Source organism: Macrosteles quadrilineatus, unplaced genomic scaffold (assembly GCF_028750875.1).
Source record: "Macrosteles quadrilineatus isolate MER2022 unplaced genomic scaffold, UCM_ALF_1.0 Scaffold_2__2_contigs__length_208266976, whole genome shotgun sequence".
Lineage (NCBI taxonomy): Eukaryota > Metazoa > Arthropoda > Insecta > Hemiptera > Cicadellidae > Macrosteles > Macrosteles quadrilineatus.
The window spans coordinates 37,844,925-37,864,531 of NW_026542595.1; the positions used below are offsets into that span (position 1 = coordinate 37,844,925).

Below are 19,607 nucleotides of genomic sequence, written 5' to 3' on the forward strand. Positions count from 1 at the left end.
TTCAAGCTAGTTATCACTATCATATTATCAATTTTATCTTAATTAAATTTCAAATGTCCTGTTAAAATCTCTGAGGACACCGACAAAGTTTTATATACTGTTTAAAACTACAGAATGTCTATAACTCAAAGGTTATTATTAGAACTAAATAGAAACTATGATAGCTAATAATTGTAAACATTAAAGGGAAGTGACGCATACTGATTCAATTTATATGAACAAACGATTGCAATAACATAGATTAACAATTAACTCTTTGTTTGGCTAAACAATAATTGGAATTGGTAGAGGACGGCTTTGGCCTGCACTTGCAACTATAGCGGTGCATTTTTCACCAGTACACGAGTCGCTCATGTTCAATAATCGATTTGCATCGATAAAACTAATAACGAGTTTTCTATGTTTGAGTAAATGGGAATGATATCTGCATTTTGTGACCTAGGTAGTGTTGAACATAAAAAATACTTTGACACGAATTAAATATAATTTTAAACGTTTATAAACATCTTAACACAACATAATGTAGTATAAATAAATATCTTCTGATATTGAATTTTTATTAAGGAGGATAAGAAAACTATTGTAATTTGCTTGTTTATGGATGTATTTTGATCAAACTCGGCAAATTAATTTATTTTATACTACTAAGCTATTAATAATTTTAATACAAAGCACACTTTATAACCCTCCCTGTAGCAGCAAACCTAGATATTCATTAAATTTAATGTTATTGAAATGGATTTAATTGAAAGTCAAATCAGGCAAGTTGGAATTCAGTCTGCAGGTTTGTTGTGGCGGTGTATTTTAAATTTAAGGATAGCTGTGAATAATCGATATATGAATATTCTAAATGGCCATTTTAGTTTACTAAAGGCTTTTAAGAAAAATTAAAATATAACCCGTACCTATAAATACCTTTTGCAATTTCCAATAAGGAACAAACCGTTTTCCTATAAATGTAGACGTTGCTTTTATAAACTCTAAAATTTTTTGTTGACAGACTGTTCTAACAGGCAGACATTGATTACCAAAACCTAGGAATGTGACGAGATTTGGTGGTTTATGAGTTTAAATACAACTCACCTTTAACAGCGTTCAGCTTGTTCCCCACCATCTGCTTCGCCACAAACGCCGCCATCTTGGTCTGGTCGGCTTCTCTTCAACGCGGGAATTTGCTTCAATTCAGTACTGAAACACAACAATATATATGAATGAAAACAAATAATGCCTTACTACATGCAGAATGTCAGTCTTATAAATCAGAAATAAATAAATTAGTTATTTATACTCTAAGTAAACGTGGTTTTATTCTTTGGCCTGGATGGTGTCTAGAGATGGTTGAAATGTTTGTATAGTGGCAAACATTAATTTGTGATCTTAATAAAAAAATAAACACTAATCTAAATGCATCATAATTCAAAACCTGGCCATAATCATCTAAATGAGACAAGAAGTTGAGATAAAACAAGTTTCGTCATGAAAAAGTTTACATTTGGAACAAAACTTAATTTATTTTTTACACACGTGCCTTTATAGTTTTAAACAAACACTATTCCATTACTTATAATATTAACTTATTAACTTATTATATGTAAGTAATGCTTCTGTGTATTTTAAACGACTAATCCTGTATTTTTTCAAATGATACAACAGATAATTTGTACGAAACTGTAATTGGAACACAAAGCACGGTTACATTAAGCAGTAATTCCGTTGGCCCACTCAGTTAGCATTAATTGCAGTAACATTATTCAGCCTCTGGGCACGGGGTGTGAGGCGTGGGGCAGTCAGCCATTCTAAATCATGATCAACTTTATTTATACCCCAATTATCTGACATCCCCAGGGAGAGGAAACTTTTTGACATTTCCCATACATCTTCCTGACTTAAAAATTTCTTTTTAACGTAATTTTTTTGAAATACCTTCCCTGCCTTGGCATTACAAATGGGCTTGCCTATTAACAAGATTTAACTCATGTTTGATTTAAGTTGTGTATTACTTTCAAAAAAGGATAACTATTGAGGATAATAATATTTTTGCTTATTTACATTTAGTAACACATTATTACTCTATGAATATGTGATTAACAAATATGAACACAATTAATTTTCTTGGATTTTTTTAAATTTCCTCTGCATAAAAACATAATTAAACTTTTATGTGAAATACAATTATGCCCATTAAAATTTCTTCCTTAAATTCTTAATTTCTTACAGGGTTTCCATTCGGGTACAGTCAATTCTAGCAGTTATAAGCAATAATAGTAAAGACCATTGGCACGACTTTAAATAAGTTAATGAAATTAAAAAAGACAGGCGATATAATATATATACAGGGTGAATAAAAGGTCAAGACCCCCCCCCCTCTAATATTTTTCCACGTAAATATACAGATATGTCCTTTTGGTGGTCGAGCAATCTTACCAGGAAGTTTCATTTTATCATTTTGAAATTTTTGAGTGTCCCCCCAAAAGGGGGGATTCGGGGGGCAACTCAAATATTTTAAATGTAAACCCCCTTCAAGTGACACCTCATTTTGAAGTGTTTACAAAAACTTAAAGAATGGTGAAAACTAGAGGTCGCTATCTCTTCTCTATCAAAAATGGTAGCCCGTCAAATGTTGTGGAAAATCAATGGTAAAATTGTTAATATTGGCTGCCATTTTGGATAGAGAAGAGATAGCGAGCTCTGGTTTTCACCATTCTTTAAGTTTTTTTTAAACACTTCAAAATGAGGTGTCACTTGATAGGGGTTTCTATTGAAACATTTTTAGTTGTCCCCCGAATCCCCCCCTTTTGGGGGCACTCAAAAATTTTTGATGTAAACCCCCTTCAAGTGACACATCATTTTGAAGTGTTTACAAAAACTTAAAGAATGGTGAAAACCAGAGCTCGCTATCTCTTCTCTATCCAAAATGGCAGCCAAAATTAACAATTTTACCGTTGATTTTCCACAACATTTGACGGGCTACCATTTTGGATTGAGAAGAGATAGCGACCTCTAGTTTTCACCATTCTTTAAGTTTTTGTAAACACTTCAAAATGAGGTGTCACTTGAAGGGGGTTTACATTTAAAATATTTGAGTTGCCCCCCAAATCCCCCCTTTTGGGGGGACACTCAAAAATTTCAAAATGATAAAATGAAACTTTTTGCTAAGATTTCTTCACCACCAAAAGGATATCTCTGTATAATTACTTGGAAAAATAATAGAGGGGGGGTCTTGACTTTTTATTCACCCTGTATATATATATATATATATATATATATATATATATATATATATATATGTGATATACAATAAGAACAAGTGATTAGAGATTCATTCCAATGAAGCCATGACTTACTAAATATGTTTGCCCATTGCTAAAAAGTAAACGTTGTCACTGTAAACTTGCCAAAACATAAAGGTTGTGATTTATTATTATCTGGTTTTAAAGAGAAAAGTATTACAGGTGATAAAGCACGAAAGTCTAGAAAATGACGTCATAATCTGAGCCATAAGCCTTCTGGCACAGGCGCTACCTCACACAGGACCGCCTGTTATACCTGTACACAGGCTCCCGCGACTTATCACCTCTAGCTACTGCACCATATATATAATATGTTCATATGCTGTTATAATAGTATATTTATGCAGCAGTTTATTTATACAAACTCCTCGTCGAATCTGAAAAAATACTCCAATTGATAACTCTAAACTGGAGAATATCCTGATTAAATGCCTGCTCATGTTTCAAAAACAGAATCTAAATTTCTTCCTAAAAGGCTTTGGGCAGGAAAAGGTATCATGTGTTATTGATCTTTATTGTGCTATCAGGTTATAAAGATATATAACATAAGGCCAAAGTTATATCTTATTTTGTCTTGCCTTACTAATATTATAAATGTGAAAGTTTGGGTGTTTGTTTGTTTGTTTGTATGTATGTTTGTTTGTTTGTATGTATGTTTGTTTGTTTGTTTGGAATTCAATCACCCGTTAACTACTCGACGGATTGGGCTGAAATTTGGCATGATGAAAGCTTACATTCCCGATTAACATATAGGCCTATTCTTTTCCAAAAATCCTCTCGGGCTCCGCACCAGTGGCTCTGTAGTTATTTATGTTAACCTTATGAATATTCATATTTAAAAGGAATTAAAGAATTTAGTCTGCTGTTTCAACTATTTAGGTTGGTTCAATATGGTTCTATGATATACAATAGTATTAAAAAGTTATAAGGTTTACCAACGGGGTACAGCACTATAATTTTTTTTTTTTCATTCATGACAACAGCTAATTTGAACTAAGCAGCGACAAAAAGCTGTGATATGAAATGAGAACTGTCGAAGCAGGATTGTTTTCAGCTATGTTTATGTTTTAAATTTAATGAATATAGTTTGTGATACTGTGCGAATGTTTGATAATTTAATTTTCTCTATGGTTTACATGCAGTGGTAGAATATTATGGCTATTGTAGATGTGTTATACTATAGGATGGGTCATTAAAATTTTTTATCTTTATTAACCAATCTAACTATTTCTCATTACAGCTTTTGTCGAATCTTAGACGTAATAGTACTGACACATGTAAATAAAATAGCACAAAGGTATGTGCAACCAAAAACCCCAGCTTATAATATAGAAAAATTATACTACGTTGGTTGGTGTGCAAACGTAAGAAGTTGACTAATATAAACATAATTTAAATTTAGAAAAAGCTGAAGAAATTGTCAAAACGACTGAAAGTTTAGATAATTGCTGAAGGAAATCTTTTAAATATAACCGAATAGTTATCACCATTTAATAACGCAAACCACCCGCCTCTACACAGCAAGGGTTGGCCGGTTACACTAAATCAAGATCAACTTTATTTATATCCTAACTTTAGGACGTGAGTAATGAAGGGAAACTTTTGAACATAATTCAAGCTTATTTTATTTCGGTCCAAGTCTATTATGTGGGTTTACGTAGGAATGTAATTTACTTCATTTACAGAGCTTCATTAAAAAACGACTTTATCTTGCCTTTAAGAACAATATCAGTAAATTTTTATAACAAGAACCATTATGGAATTAATTGTTGGTAAGCGGTTTTATTTTTGGTTGATAAATCAAATAAATTATGTGCTCTTTAAAGTATCATAATAAAGGACAATCTGGGAGATTACTTGGAAAAGAATTATAAGAAGTTGCTTAGAAACTGTTACAACTTTAAACCTGTTTCCTTTCCATTATCTTCAAAACATAACAAATTTCTAAATATCAAATATGAAGAAAATATGCATTAAGAAATATTAAGAACGAGCAATACGATCGAATTCACCTGTTCACATTTATCAATAATTAATTACAGTGGAAAATTATTTGTATATTGATGAAAGAATTATCAAAGTTAACATTACTACCCCAGAAATAAAATAATTATATCAGTCCAGGTATTGAATAGAAATTGACATAAATTATGGGCCATGCAGCTTTCCTATCAGCCACCAAGCACATTTATCACAGATAAAACTGCTGCAACGGCCATTTGACTGTGTAACGTATCTATGCTGCTAATATAGGCGTATAGTTGTATAAAACACACCACTACGAGTGTTCATAACGCTGCTGCAGATATTTTACCGTGCAGCTTCTCACGGCTTTTAATTGGTTTTTCTCACAGCTTCTTACGTTTGCACACCAACCAACGTAGTATAATTTTTCTATATTTTTAGCTGGGGTGTTTTAGTTGCACATATTTTGGCTATTTTAATATTTCTAACCAACTGAACTGCGATATAGGTGTATAGTTGTATAAAACACACCACTACAGTGTTCATAACGCTGCTGCGGATATTTTACTGTGTAATGTTTCTATCCTGCTGATCTGCGATATAGGAGAATACTTGTATAAAACACAACACTACGAGTGTTCATAACGCTGCTGCAGATATTTACTGTATAATATATCTATTCTGCTGAACTGCGATATAGGAGTATACTTGTATAAAACCACTATTGTGTTCATAACGCTGCTGCAGATATTTTACTATGTAATATTTATATCCTGCTGAACTGCGATATAGGTGTATATTTGTATAAAACACACCACTACATTGTTCATAACGCTGCTGCAGATATTTTACCGTGTAATATTTTTATGCTGCTGAACTGCGATATAGGTGTATAGTTGTATAAAACACACCACTACAGTGTTCATAACGCTGCTGCAGATATTTTACAGTGTGATAATTTTATGCTGTTGAACTGCGATATAGGTGTATAGTTGTATAAAACACACCACTACAGTGTTCATAACGTTGCTGCAGATATTTTACCGTGTAATATTTCTATCCTGCTGAACTGCGATATAGGAGTATACTTGTATAAAACCACTACCGTGTTCATAACGCTGCTGCAGATATTTTACTATGTAATATTCCTATCCTGCTGAACTGCGATATAGGTGTATATTTGTAAAAAACACACCACTACATTGTTCATAACGCTGGTGCATATATTTTACCGTGTAATATTTTTATGCTGCTGAACTGCGATATAGGTGTATAGTTGTATAAAACACACCACTACAGTGTTCATAACGTTGCTGCAGATATTTTATCGTGTAATATTTTTATGCTGCTGAACTGCGATATAGGTGTATAGTTGTATAAAACACACCACTACAGTGTTCATAACGCTGCTGCAGATATTTTACAGTGTGATAATTTTATGCTGTTGAACTGCGATATAGGTGTATAGTTGTATAAAATACACCAATACAGTGTTCATAACGTTGCTGCAGATATTTTACCGTGTAATATTTCTATCCTGCTGAACTGCGATATAGGAGTATACTTGTATAAAACCACTACCGTGTTCATAACGCTGCTGCAGATATTTTACTATGTAATATATCTATCCTGCTGAACTGCGATATAGGTGTATATTTGTATAAAACACACCACTACATTGTTCATAACGCTGCTGCAGATATTTTACTATGTAATATTTATATCCTGCTGAACTGCGATATAGGTGTATATTTGTATAAAACACACCACTACATTGTTCATAACGCTGCTGCAGATATTTTACCCTGTAATATTTTTATGCTGCTGAACTGCGATATAGGTGTATAGTTGTATAAAACACACCACTACAGTGTTCATAACGCTGCTGCAGATATTTTACAGTGTGATAATTTTATGCTGTTGAACTGCGATATAGGTGTATATTTGTATAAAACACACCACTACATTGTTCATAACGCTGCTGCATATATTTTACCGTGTAATATTTTTATGCTGCTTAACTGCGTTATAGGTGTATATTTGTATAAAACACACCACTACAGTGTTCATAACGCTGCTGCAGATATTTTACCGTGTAATATTTCTATCCTGCTGAACTGCGATATAGGAGTATAGTTGTATAAAACACACCACTACAGTGTTCATAACGCTGCTGCAGATATTTTACAGTGTGATAATTTTATGCTGTTGAACTGCGATATAGGTGTATAGTTGTATAAAACACACCACTACAGTGTTCATAACGTTGCTGCAGATATTTTACCGTGTAATATTTCTATCCTGCTGAACTGCGATATAGGAGTATACTTGTATAAAACCACTACCGTGTTCATAACGCTGCTGCAGATATTTTACTATGTAATATTTCTATCCTGCTGAACTGCGATATGGGTGTATATTTGTATAAAACACACCACTACATTGTTCATAACGCTGCTGCAGATATTTTACCCTGTAATATTTTTATGCTGCTGAACTGCGATATAGGTGTATAGTTGTATAAAACACACCACTACAGGACGCTGCTGCAGATATTTTACAGTGTGATAATTTTATGCTGTTGAACTGCGATATAGGTGTATATTTGTATAAAACACACCACTACATTGTTCATAACGCTGCTGCATATATTTTACCGTGTAATATTTTTATGCTGCTGAACTGCGATATAGGTGTATATTTGTATAAAACACACTACTACAGTGTTCATAACGCTGCTGCAGATATTTTACCGTGTAATATTTCTATCCTGCTGAACTGCGATATAGGAGTATAGTTGTATAAAACACACCACTACAGTGTTCATAACGCTGCTGCAGATATTTTACAGTGTGATAATTTTATGCTGTTGAACTGCGATATAGGTGTATAGTTGTATAAAACACACCACTACAGTGTTCATAACGTTGCTGCAGATATTTTACCGTGTAATATTTCTATCCTGCTGAACTGCGATATAGGAGTATACTTGTATAAAACCACTACCGTGGTCATAACGCTGCTGCAGATATTTTACTATGTAATATTTCTATCCTGCTGAACTGCGATATAGGTGTATATTTGTATAAAACACACCACTAAATTGTTAATAACGCTGCTGCAGATATTTTACCGTGTAATATTTTTATGCTGCTGAACTGCGATATAGGTGTATAGTTGTATAAAACACACCACTACAGTGTTCATAACGCTGCTGCAGATATTTTACCGTGTAATATTTCTATCCTGCTGAACTGCGATATAGGAGTATAGTTGTATAAAACACACCACTACAGTGTTCATTACGCTGCTGCAGATATTTTACAGTGTGATAATTTTATGCTGTTGAACTGCGATATAGGTGTATAGTTGTATAAATTACACCACTACAGTGTTCATAACGTTGCTGCAGATATTTTACCGTGTAATATTTTTATGCTGCTGAACTGCGATATAGGTGTATAGTTGTATAAAACACACCACTACAGTGTTCATAACGCTGCTGCAGATATTTTACAGTGTGATAATTTTATGCTGTTGAACTGCGATATAGGTGTATAGTTGTATAAAACACACCACTACAGTGTTCATAACGTTGCTGCAGATATTTTACCGTGTAATATTTCTATCCTGCTGAACTGCGATATAGGAGTATACTTGTATAAAACACACCACTACATTGTTCATAACGCTGCTGCAGATATTTTACTATGTAATATTTCTATCCTGCTGAACTGCGATATAGGTGTATATTTGTATAAAACACACCACTACATTGTTCATAACGCTGCTGCAGATATTTTACTATGTAATATTTCTATCCTGCTGAACTGCGATATAGGTGTATATTTGTATAAAACACACCACTACATTGTTCATAACGCTGCTGCAGATATTTTACCGTGTAATATTTTTATGCTGCTGAACTGCGATATAGGTGTATAGTTGTATAAAACACACCACTACAGTGTTCATAACGCTGCTGCAGATATTTTACAGTGTGATAATTTTATGCTGTTGAACTGCGATATAGGTGTATAGTTGTATAAAACACACCACTACAGTGTTCATAACGCTGCTGCAGATATTTTACAGTGTGATAATTGTATGCTGTTGAACTGCGATATAGGTGTATAGTTGTATAAAACACACCACTACAGTGTTCATAACGCTGCTGCAGATATTTTACCGTGTAATATTTTTATGCTGCTGAACTGCGATATAGGTGTATAGTTGTATAAAACATACCACTACAGTGTTCATAACACTGCTGCAGATATTTTACCGTGTAATATTTTTATGCTGCTGAACTGGGATATAAGTGTATAGTTGTATAAAACACCACTACGAGTGTTCATAACGCTGCTGCAGATATTTTACCGTGTAATATTTCTATGCTGCTGAACATGTAGGCTTATAGTGTAAAACACACTACCTCAGAGTGTTCGAAATGCTAGTGCGGATATTATACTGTGAAATATTTCTTGGAAGTGTATAGCACACAGAATAACCTTATTATAAGCGCCAATATAGGCTATATTATAATTTGTAACGTATGACATAAAATACCCCCGCCGTAGCAAACCTGCAGACTAAGCGAATTTCAACTTGTCTGATTACATTTTTACTAAAATATTTCCATAAATAAGACATATTTATCTCCAATTTAAATAACATTAGATTTAACAAGTGTTTAGGTTTGCTGCTACGGGGAAGGTAAAAAGTGTTTTTTGACCATATGTCAATAGTATAGGATGAAATAAATAAATTTGCCACTTTTATCAATATGTATATCCATAAACAAGTAAACTACAACAGTTTTCATTTTCTCCATAAGAATAACATAGGTGATTTTACTTGCACTATTTTTGAATTTTCTCAGTGACCGTTAGCTGTACAACAGCGCTTCAATATAATAAATTATTTCTTTTATTAAGCTCTACAAAATGGTTGAGAAAGAAATTGAATTTTTTTTGTTTTTAGGGTAAAAAATGGGAAAACCCCATTATTACCCCATAAAACCCCCATAAACCCCTGTTCCCATAGTCCGATTTATGCTGGTTCGCGAACTCGTTCGAATAAACGTAGGTTTACACGTTTGTACCCAATTTCATCAAAATCGGATCATTTTTGCTCGAGTTATCGCGCTAACGGACATATATATATATAAATATATGAATTTGAACGGATGGTGTTTTTGGTCTCTGGGGACCTCAAAACGAAAAAGTAAATCGGTCCCGGGTCTAAGTCTTACCATGAGACCTACGGTAATAGCTTATTCCCTATATGGGAAATTCGCTAAAATACAATCATGTAAGCCAATACTACTTGTATGACCAAAATACAATTCATGCAAATTTTCGGCCCACTTTAATATAAACCAGCATACTCTTGTGAGTAAGGATCTTAACGGTATACAGAAAATTCGTACAATTTGTATAATATTTATATCACAACAACAAAAATTTTAAGAAAATTACTGCGCCATTTTCTAGTGATAAATGGGGTTTCCCCTTACTGAAATTAATATTTTCCTGTCAAGAAGGGATAAGATAAACAGTGTCAAGTCAAAGTCGAAGCGAGAATATTAATCGGGTAGTCTCCTTGAGGCGGTCCGTTGTTTGCTGTCTGTCAGCAGCTTCGTGCGTCGACATAATTACTACAGTGGAGCCCGTGGTGGCTCTCAGCAAGAATAACACAACATTCACACTGAGATTTCTACATATGATTTGAATGTTTACTAATACAAAAATACCATTTATGTTGAATTAGTAATTTGACTGTAACTTCATATTTATGTAACCAGGATTCATTAATAATCACAAATCCCTGGAAGAGATGGATTGTAAATTTAAAAGGTCTAACAGTGAGAAATCTTAGAGATGAATAAATAGTATAGGGAGTAAGGTGATCTAGTGTAGAGTAGAGGGATTTGGTCTCTGGATTACCGGGTTCAAATACCGTCAATCATCAATTAATTTTAGCTGTGTAATATTGACAAGGCCCTCTAGGCCTTATTCTGTAGAAATGTGTAGCGGGTATGGACTAGAGCGTAGCGTTTTAGGATGCAAATGTAGGACATGAAACACTTCATAACCAATATTGCTTTCTAGCATTGGGTTAATTCAGTTTTGGTTTATGTTTTGTAACGTTATGATGTATACGCATAATTAACTTTAAACATGTAAATTTTTGTACTGATTTTAATAAAAGTGTAAAAAAATACAATGAGGAGTTTAAGGATTAAAGTAGGGCCTACACTAAAAGCTGCAGACATGGTTGTAAAGATATGCAAGATTGCTGAAAGGCATTAAAAACATAACCCTAATAAACACGATAAAATGTTTTCGCGATTTTGATTGTACCATTTTGTTCCTAAAGATTTTGTGCTCTGAATCCATTATTAAGAGTAATTGCGACTGATAATGCGATGATGGTGCACATCAAAATCTAAAGTTTTATATCTATATTACCACTCTACAACAAACCGGATGTAATATAAGTCAAACACAATTACCATTTCATTGATTTCAAACTATAGTTTACTTATAAGTCTTGCAAGTATATAAGGTAGATACTGCTAGATTGTTTCCAAAAACATTTGGTCTCATAACAAGACCAAGGTGTCCAACTTGTTTCCAAGAATAACTCCGTAATCTCCCTCATAAGCTTGTTAGTCTTTTGTTACTCGTGACAATTCTGTTTCTCTAACTTTTATTTGTATTTGGGTATTTCTAAAACAACTTATTCCCCCAACCATGTAAAGCTTGAAATCGATTTTCATTGAAATTGCATTTTATTTTAAACTAGGATGTAGTAAGAATAGATTAGTTGTAGTGTAGCAAGAAATATATTAAATTTTAGAACCTTAGTAATTAGTATGCTACTTTACAAATTCCTTAGGTTGGCTGGTCGGGATGTAAGAAACATTGGTAGTTTAAAACTGAATAAAGCTTCCCTTGATCATGGGGTTTATCATGCAATCCTGGATCAGGAATAAGCTGTTCGTAGTCAGTAAGAAAGGAAGGAATTCTCTCATCCTTCATTGCTATGCAACATAAACTCATCTTACTTGCGCAAAAGATTTAACATACAACAGAAGAATAAAGCTTGTAGAGTACCCGTACTTCGTACGGGGTTGGCATATAAGTATAAAATGCTTATTGCAGTTATACTCGAGCTTTACGTTTTCAATGGGGGAGGCCACAGTTTAGCCATAATGTTCTACCACTTCACCTAAACAATAGAGAAAAATAAATTAATTCGAAAAATATTACAAATTATTTATGAAATTAAAACCATATAATTGTAAACAATCCTACTTTGACAGTTCCCATTGTGTATCACATTTTTTTTTGTGGCGCTTAGTTCAAAGTAGCTGTTTTCATTAATGCAATAAAAATAATAGTGCTTCACCCTGTTGGTAAATCTTATAACTTTTTAATGCTTTTTCATATCATAGAACTAACCTTTTAAGTTGAAACAGCTGACTAAATTCTTTAATTCCCTTTAAAAATTTGATTACTCATAAGGATAACATGGGGAACTACAGAGCCACTGGGGCGGAGCCCGAAAGGATTTTTGAGATAAGAAATCGCCTATATGTTAATTGGGAATGTGAGCTATCATCATGCCAAATTTCAGCCCAATCCGTTCAGTAGTTAATGCGTGATTGAACTTCAAACAAACAAACAAACAAGCAAACACACAAACTTTCACATTTATAATATTAGTAAGATTAGTAAGATTTTGGTTTCTACGTCATATTTATAATGTCATCACTTTGGAAACTTTGTGTTTATTTAACAAATTTGCCAAATCGAGATGGAGGGTAGAACGTATAACTTAACTCTAGCGTACTCAGGGGTAAAACTAGAGAATCTCTAAAAAGTGCAACTTGCTAGTTTTAACTAGCTTTACTTAATTAGTGTAAATGATAATATCAAAAATTTTAAAAACTATTATATCCATTTAAAATTGGTTATAATAGGATGTTACAATAATAGCTTAAGCTGCATATTAACTTCTATTTAATATCACGGTGAAAAACCCCAGCCTATGAGCTATGACCAATAATATTTATTTTAGCAGGAAATATAAGTATGTTAGCTACAATTGAAACCCCAACAAGTTATATGAAGAGAAAAGAAATTGTGTAACCAAGAATTGCTGCAAAAACCCGTAAAGTACATTGCAATTTGCACTGACTTGACATGTACAAACACTGCCCCAGTTTGAGTCGTCACCTAGCAACTTTATCTAAACACGAGTTTTTATCAAGTTGTTTTTACTGTAAAAAAAGTTATGTGTTCATTCCAATGGTTACTATCTACTAAAAACATTATGAATGCACAAATGGTTTTTAAAAAAGGATAAAGGTATTTTTATTTCCTTACCTTAATTGGATAATTAATAAGTTTAGAAAATAAGTGTCACGTTTTTTAATGTTCTGCCATTTATAAACTAGTTTTAAAATCGTATGAGATAATAGTACTTATTTTGGTTGAACTAACACCATAAATTATGTAATTATACAATATACATCCTTTACCACCCGGTAGAAAGTTGGTAAACATTGTTTGTATAACATACATATAGATATTATTCTCTTTCTTAACGATGCAGCACTAATAACTTTGGATTTTTTTAAAGTATAAGTGATGTAATGAAAAAACCTTTGTTCTATCATGTTACCCAGATAAGTGCATGGTAAATCTGTGTTAAGATTCTTGGAAATGTCGATAGTATTCCAACTGTTATGTACAAGGCTTAACGATCTAGTCTCTTAAGCTTATTAGTCTCTCTCTCGCTTTGGATTATCTCGACTACAAACAAACATCTTACACCTAAATACCCTATACCCTGCCATACCGATAATTGCTTAGTACAACAATACGTCGTTAGCTCAGTGGTTGGCTGTAAACAATAACCCTGGGTTAAATCATTGAATCCCACACTACATGTAAACAAAGAGTATATACTTGTTAGTATCCATAACAAATTATTCGAAATTTTAAACAATGAGGATTGAAAGTTATTCAAATCATCTATCACGCTTATACCCTCCATGGATAAATGTGACTTCGGTTGTGAATAAATATGTATCTGGTAGTATTAAATGAAAATATAATGTTTTGAAATACGTTTCTTACTATAATTAAAAGGTTTACTGAAGTTTTACTCTGCATGTTAATAATCAATAACGAATACCCTCACTGAAGTTAATTGTGCAGTAATAAGTCACAATATCACAAAGTAATGACTGGTTTTATTTTAATAATAGATTTACTCAACGTTCTTAATATCAAACGTTTTTACATACAAATTATTGAAACCTTTGTATTAAATAACAATATTTATGTAAATAGTCGTATATTTTTACGTACTACGAGTACGTTGGGACTCTGGGGACTCTTGAAACGCTGGGAGACTCTGATGGTAATTTTTAGTGGTATAATTTGTAAAAAAAATTTAAACAGCAATGCTCAATTTAAGTAAAAGTGTGCAAGGGCTTAAAACTATGTACGTAACATTTATTTAGTTTTGCAATTTTTTGCTTTATAGATAAAATCAATTAGTTATGCGTTTTTGATCTTTGAAAATGTTTTGAAATTATTATTCGATAGAAGTAAGGAACGAGAACCTGAGGTTCAACTGCACAACACTGCTGTGTAATGTTTGTTAAAATAGGGTCGGTTGTATCAAAATCTGCAAAACAGCCGGTGTAATGGCCGCTACATGAATGGCCATGCTCTGCCGTTACGTTGGTTGGCTCTTCTAGTGCTGAATGTTTATGTCTGTGAAGCTTTGGATGATGAGGTATCAGATTTCTGTAAATATTTGAGCTTTCAAGAAAATCGTCGCTGCATAGTAACTGTACTGTACATAATTCAGAGCTGTCGATCAAAAATAAATGCTACATCATAAAATATATAAGGCTATATGCATAATATTAAAAACAAAATTATTATGAAGTACAGCAACTATTCTAAACCCAGTGTGGACGCGTGGTATCATACTGTGATGTACATCCAGTGAATCAAATCTGAACGTCATCCAAAGATTCCAATCTAAGGTTCTAAGGCACATTCTCCAGGCACCATGGTTCGAAGTGCTTCACAGGGACAGTCGAACCCCAACGGTCAAAGAAGAAATTTCAAGGTCAAGTGCCAAATACTTAAATAAATTAGAGTATCATACTAACTACCTTGCTTTAAATTTATTGGACAACAGCAACTGTGTATATAGATTGAAAAGATGCCATGTTTTGGACCTAAGTTGTCGTTTTTAGGAATTTATAACGTTTAAACTTTGTACCAATATGCAAAGTTTGTGTGTTAGCTTTTTTGTTGGATAAAGACTAACTACTGTATTTAAATTTGATCATATTTGCTTATCGTTCTATTTTTGTTGAACAGATTGTAAATTAAATTAAATGTTAAAAAAAGAAGGTACAGCAGGAAAATCAAGAAAACTGAAAGTTTAAAGATAGAAAAACACCGTTTTCTGTATCGTTGGAAGATTGAAATAATTTAATCTAGGTCAATGGGAATAAAAATATTTAAAATAGCATGTTGGGTGAGCTTGGAATATAAGTTAAACATCCGAATATAGCAAATATTTAAAAACACACTTTTTTCAGTAAATAGGTCAACCTTAAGAATCAAATTAAATACATAACGACAAACATAGCGGCATATGGTTACTCTTTGCTCAGATTTTGTTTGTGATCAATACAAATACAACACGATATAAATACGATTGGACCTAACAGTTAATGCTCCATAATTGCCTAGGTGGTAATTAGACCTGCAATTGCAGTATGTTTTACTGGTATGGTAATTCAGGAACGCTAGTTTCGTGACGGTATAATATGGAATGCTGTTTAGAGCGAATCTATTACCTTAAGCACAATCCGGAATTTTTCTCTACCGTACATTTATTGTCCTTGATTTGACTAATTGTAACATTTAACAAAGTCTAATAATACATATTGTAAATTCAACCACTTACATTTGTCCTTCTGACTAATCTATGAACAAAATTTCTCCCAAAACCAATTTCTTTTATAATGTAAAAAGACTTGGTTTGAAAACAAAATTTTAGACTGATTTATATGAAATATAAATAAATATGCTGCAAATAAAGTAAAAATAGTTAGAGTTGAACACTACGTATCGAATAAAAAAAAATATAGTTACTATACAAAATACGTTTACAACTAATATTTAAATGTGTATACTCGTATGTACAATGTTAGTTTATTTTTACAAGGCGATACGAGTACCGTGAAGTTAACGATACAATTGATAACCACAGTGATTGCACTATTAAAACTCATTTTTATAAAAAGTAATTTTTATTTTCAAAACATCTATTACACTTGGATGTCAGGTACAGTATTAGGAGGGAAATGAACACCGGAAGATTGGTACGCAGATCATCTGGCTCACTTAAGTGTTGTTGACTGCAGGGTCAAGTGACCTCAGTTAACCAGTCGAATATCATCATCGATGAAACCTTCAAGTGTTTCAACCCTCCCATCACTACATACACCACAAGCTTACTCTTCGCACGTCCATGATCAAATAACTGACACAGCACAATGTGATGCAATGTAATACTTAAATAATAGACTATCTGAGATAAAATCACATTATTAAACTTTACTAATAAACGTTTGAATAACTGCAATATAAATATTTTGTATAAACACAGAACTGTACTTATACAAGTTGTAATTACTGCAATAGAAATAAACAATGAAACAAGTCTAAACTACTGGATAGTTGACGTTCGCCACACTTTAAACGAGGGGAACTAAGTTCAAACCAGGGTAATTGAATCTAGCTGAAGCCAGAAAATGTCGAGGTCGGTGTTTCTACCATGCAATATCGCCTTATACAAGTGTTTGCCACATACTACAACAAAATTTCAAAACATTTCTTTCATGCCCCTCAATTAATTATTATTTTAAAATTATTTTAATTAAATGTAATTTTATATGGGTTCTGAGGACTCAAGAGCTGTCACTGTAAGGTCACTATTCACTTACATTTGCTTATTATAACTAACAGGAAGCTATCCTAACGTGGGAATGAGCTTTGCTATGTACATGAGTAATATTGTTACACAGAAAAATTCTGTTAACGTTTGAACATTCAAATAACACATCAGCTACATATCTATGTAGACGCCAGATGTTACTCAAAATGGAATTACCTTACGAAGCTCCTTTATGATGCAATCATTGATTTTGAAAGTTACGTACGTAAAAATGACGTTTATTTAGTGATTGCGTTGGAAAATAACGTTGCAAACTATATGCAAGCTAGTAAACGTTTCTCTATAGTCTTACACTTCCTATTTATTAGCACTTTCTTAAATGGTGGTAAAAAAACGAGAATGACTTACAATTGAATGCAACCGTAAGTGCCACCTCCACCAAGACTCTGTTGGTATGGCCACCTCCATAAGACAGCTGTTGTAGAGGAGACTCTTTTGCGTTAAATATGTATAACTGTATATAAAACGAGCTGTCCAAATTAAATTATTTTAATATAATTTAAAGGCAATTGTGAACATATTTGCATACCACAAAACATGGATCTTCGTCTAAGGCGGTAAAATGTAAAGATGAATGGTTGTGTTATGATATTGTGTGACAGTTGACATAATAAATGGAGTATTCAGCTTCCTTATCAGCTGTTGGAGAAGCATCCATCACCTCCGTGTAGTTCTCTCTACAACTCGGGACCTCCAATGTGTGATTAAGTATAATGATTGAGATAAATAGATGATTTTATTACTTGTAGGCTTTTTGGATCTAAGAGATTATAAGTAGTCAATTATCAAGCATTGAATCAGTAGGTGTTATCCTACATTTGTGGGCATATTTACGCGATACCGTGTATACACATGTGGAATAAAAAAAAATTGTAATATATACTTTGGAACATACTTGATATTTACGGGTGATACTAGGTTTCCAATGTTTAAAAACTAAACAAGTTTTTTTATTCAGGACATAAACATTGTCATATGTATGAGGATGTATGTTTATTTGTAGCAATATAAGTTTGGTAGATTATATTTGGTGTCTATTACATTGAATGTATAGACATTCAATACCAAATTCACACATATTCACATTTTAAGTTGAAGTTTTTGTATACGCTAATGTAGTTAACACCACATAGTTTGCAGAAAATGAGGGCTTACGTAGATCATACTATGAGTAGGAAGTGAAAAATAAATCATTAAGAAATTGGTAAGTCAATAATATCGGATTCAACTTGCCAATTTATTTAAATAGAGTATCTCATTATTTAAGTGTTTTGTCAAGTTAAGGAATTGATATTTGTGTGAGAAACTAAAATGCTGCTTTTTTTTGGCGTATTTTTTTCGTAAGATGTCAAAGATGAAGTGAAGTATAAGCTTAGTATTGTACAGTAATATAGTCACACTAAAATATGGAGATTTTGTAACAATATAGTATTCTCTTTTAAGGCTTGCACGGCTGGTTGCTTGGTTGGAACAGACGATATCTAGTTCAAATTCTACCAACGAACAATATATTATAGCTATGAATTAATGCTGTAACCCGTTTTTATCGGCGCAACTAAAATTCTAGCTTGACTTATCAAGAAAGAAACGACTCTTAAGCAAGGAGATCTATCTCATTATTAAAGAATACAGTTCACTAGACACTGTACAATACGTTTAATTCAATAACTCAACAGTATCTGATGTTACTTCAACTTATTGTGTTAAATTTACACTACGGACATTTTTCAGAAAAAAATACTAGTCTCATGAAAGGATCCAACAATTCAACCGCTTCTACACAACTGCCAGTCTCGCTAAGTGGATCCGGCAGCAACAAATTACATCCGACCAACTGACGCTGTGCAAGGTTCTGGACCCTATGGAACCCTACATGGACTACGAGCACTTTTATCATGCGTTGAACACTGCAGTGGTGGGCATCGGTGTGATCAATATAGTGTACATGCTAACAATACACACATTTACGATTAGTATTGTTTCAGAACTTGAGGTTTATACTAAATAAATAACCTAAAGTCTGATAAACAACGTAAACTTCACCATTTAACAGCTATTTGCAAATAAGATGGATTTTTATGAGGCCAATAGCTCTCACGGTGGATAGATGGAATAGTACAATAGGGACACAAAGTCAATTTACGACGGAACATTGCAACAGTAAAGACGTAGAATTGCTCATAAAGTGGTGCAGTTATCTTCAGTCGTTGGTTTTTACCGACGTGTCACTCAAATGCTTAGGTTTTATTTCGATAATGCGGTGTATAATACTGCAGTAGCTCTTTC

At 33.0% G+C, this 19,607-nt stretch overlaps 1 long non-coding RNA gene across 1 annotated transcript in view; it reads right to left on the bottom strand.

Annotated features, from left to right (window-relative positions):
- Positions 1 to 1,081: 1,081 nt before the first annotated feature.
- The window catches only part of LOC128985733 (uncharacterized), a 29,916-nt gene continuing 11,390 nt past the window's right edge, over positions 1,082 to 19,607 (bottom strand). Inside the window, exon 3 of the long non-coding RNA XR_008490069.1 lies at positions 1,082 to 1,188. This is a non-coding gene — a long non-coding RNA (uncharacterized LOC128985733). The remainder of the gene's footprint in view (positions 1,189 to 19,607) is intronic.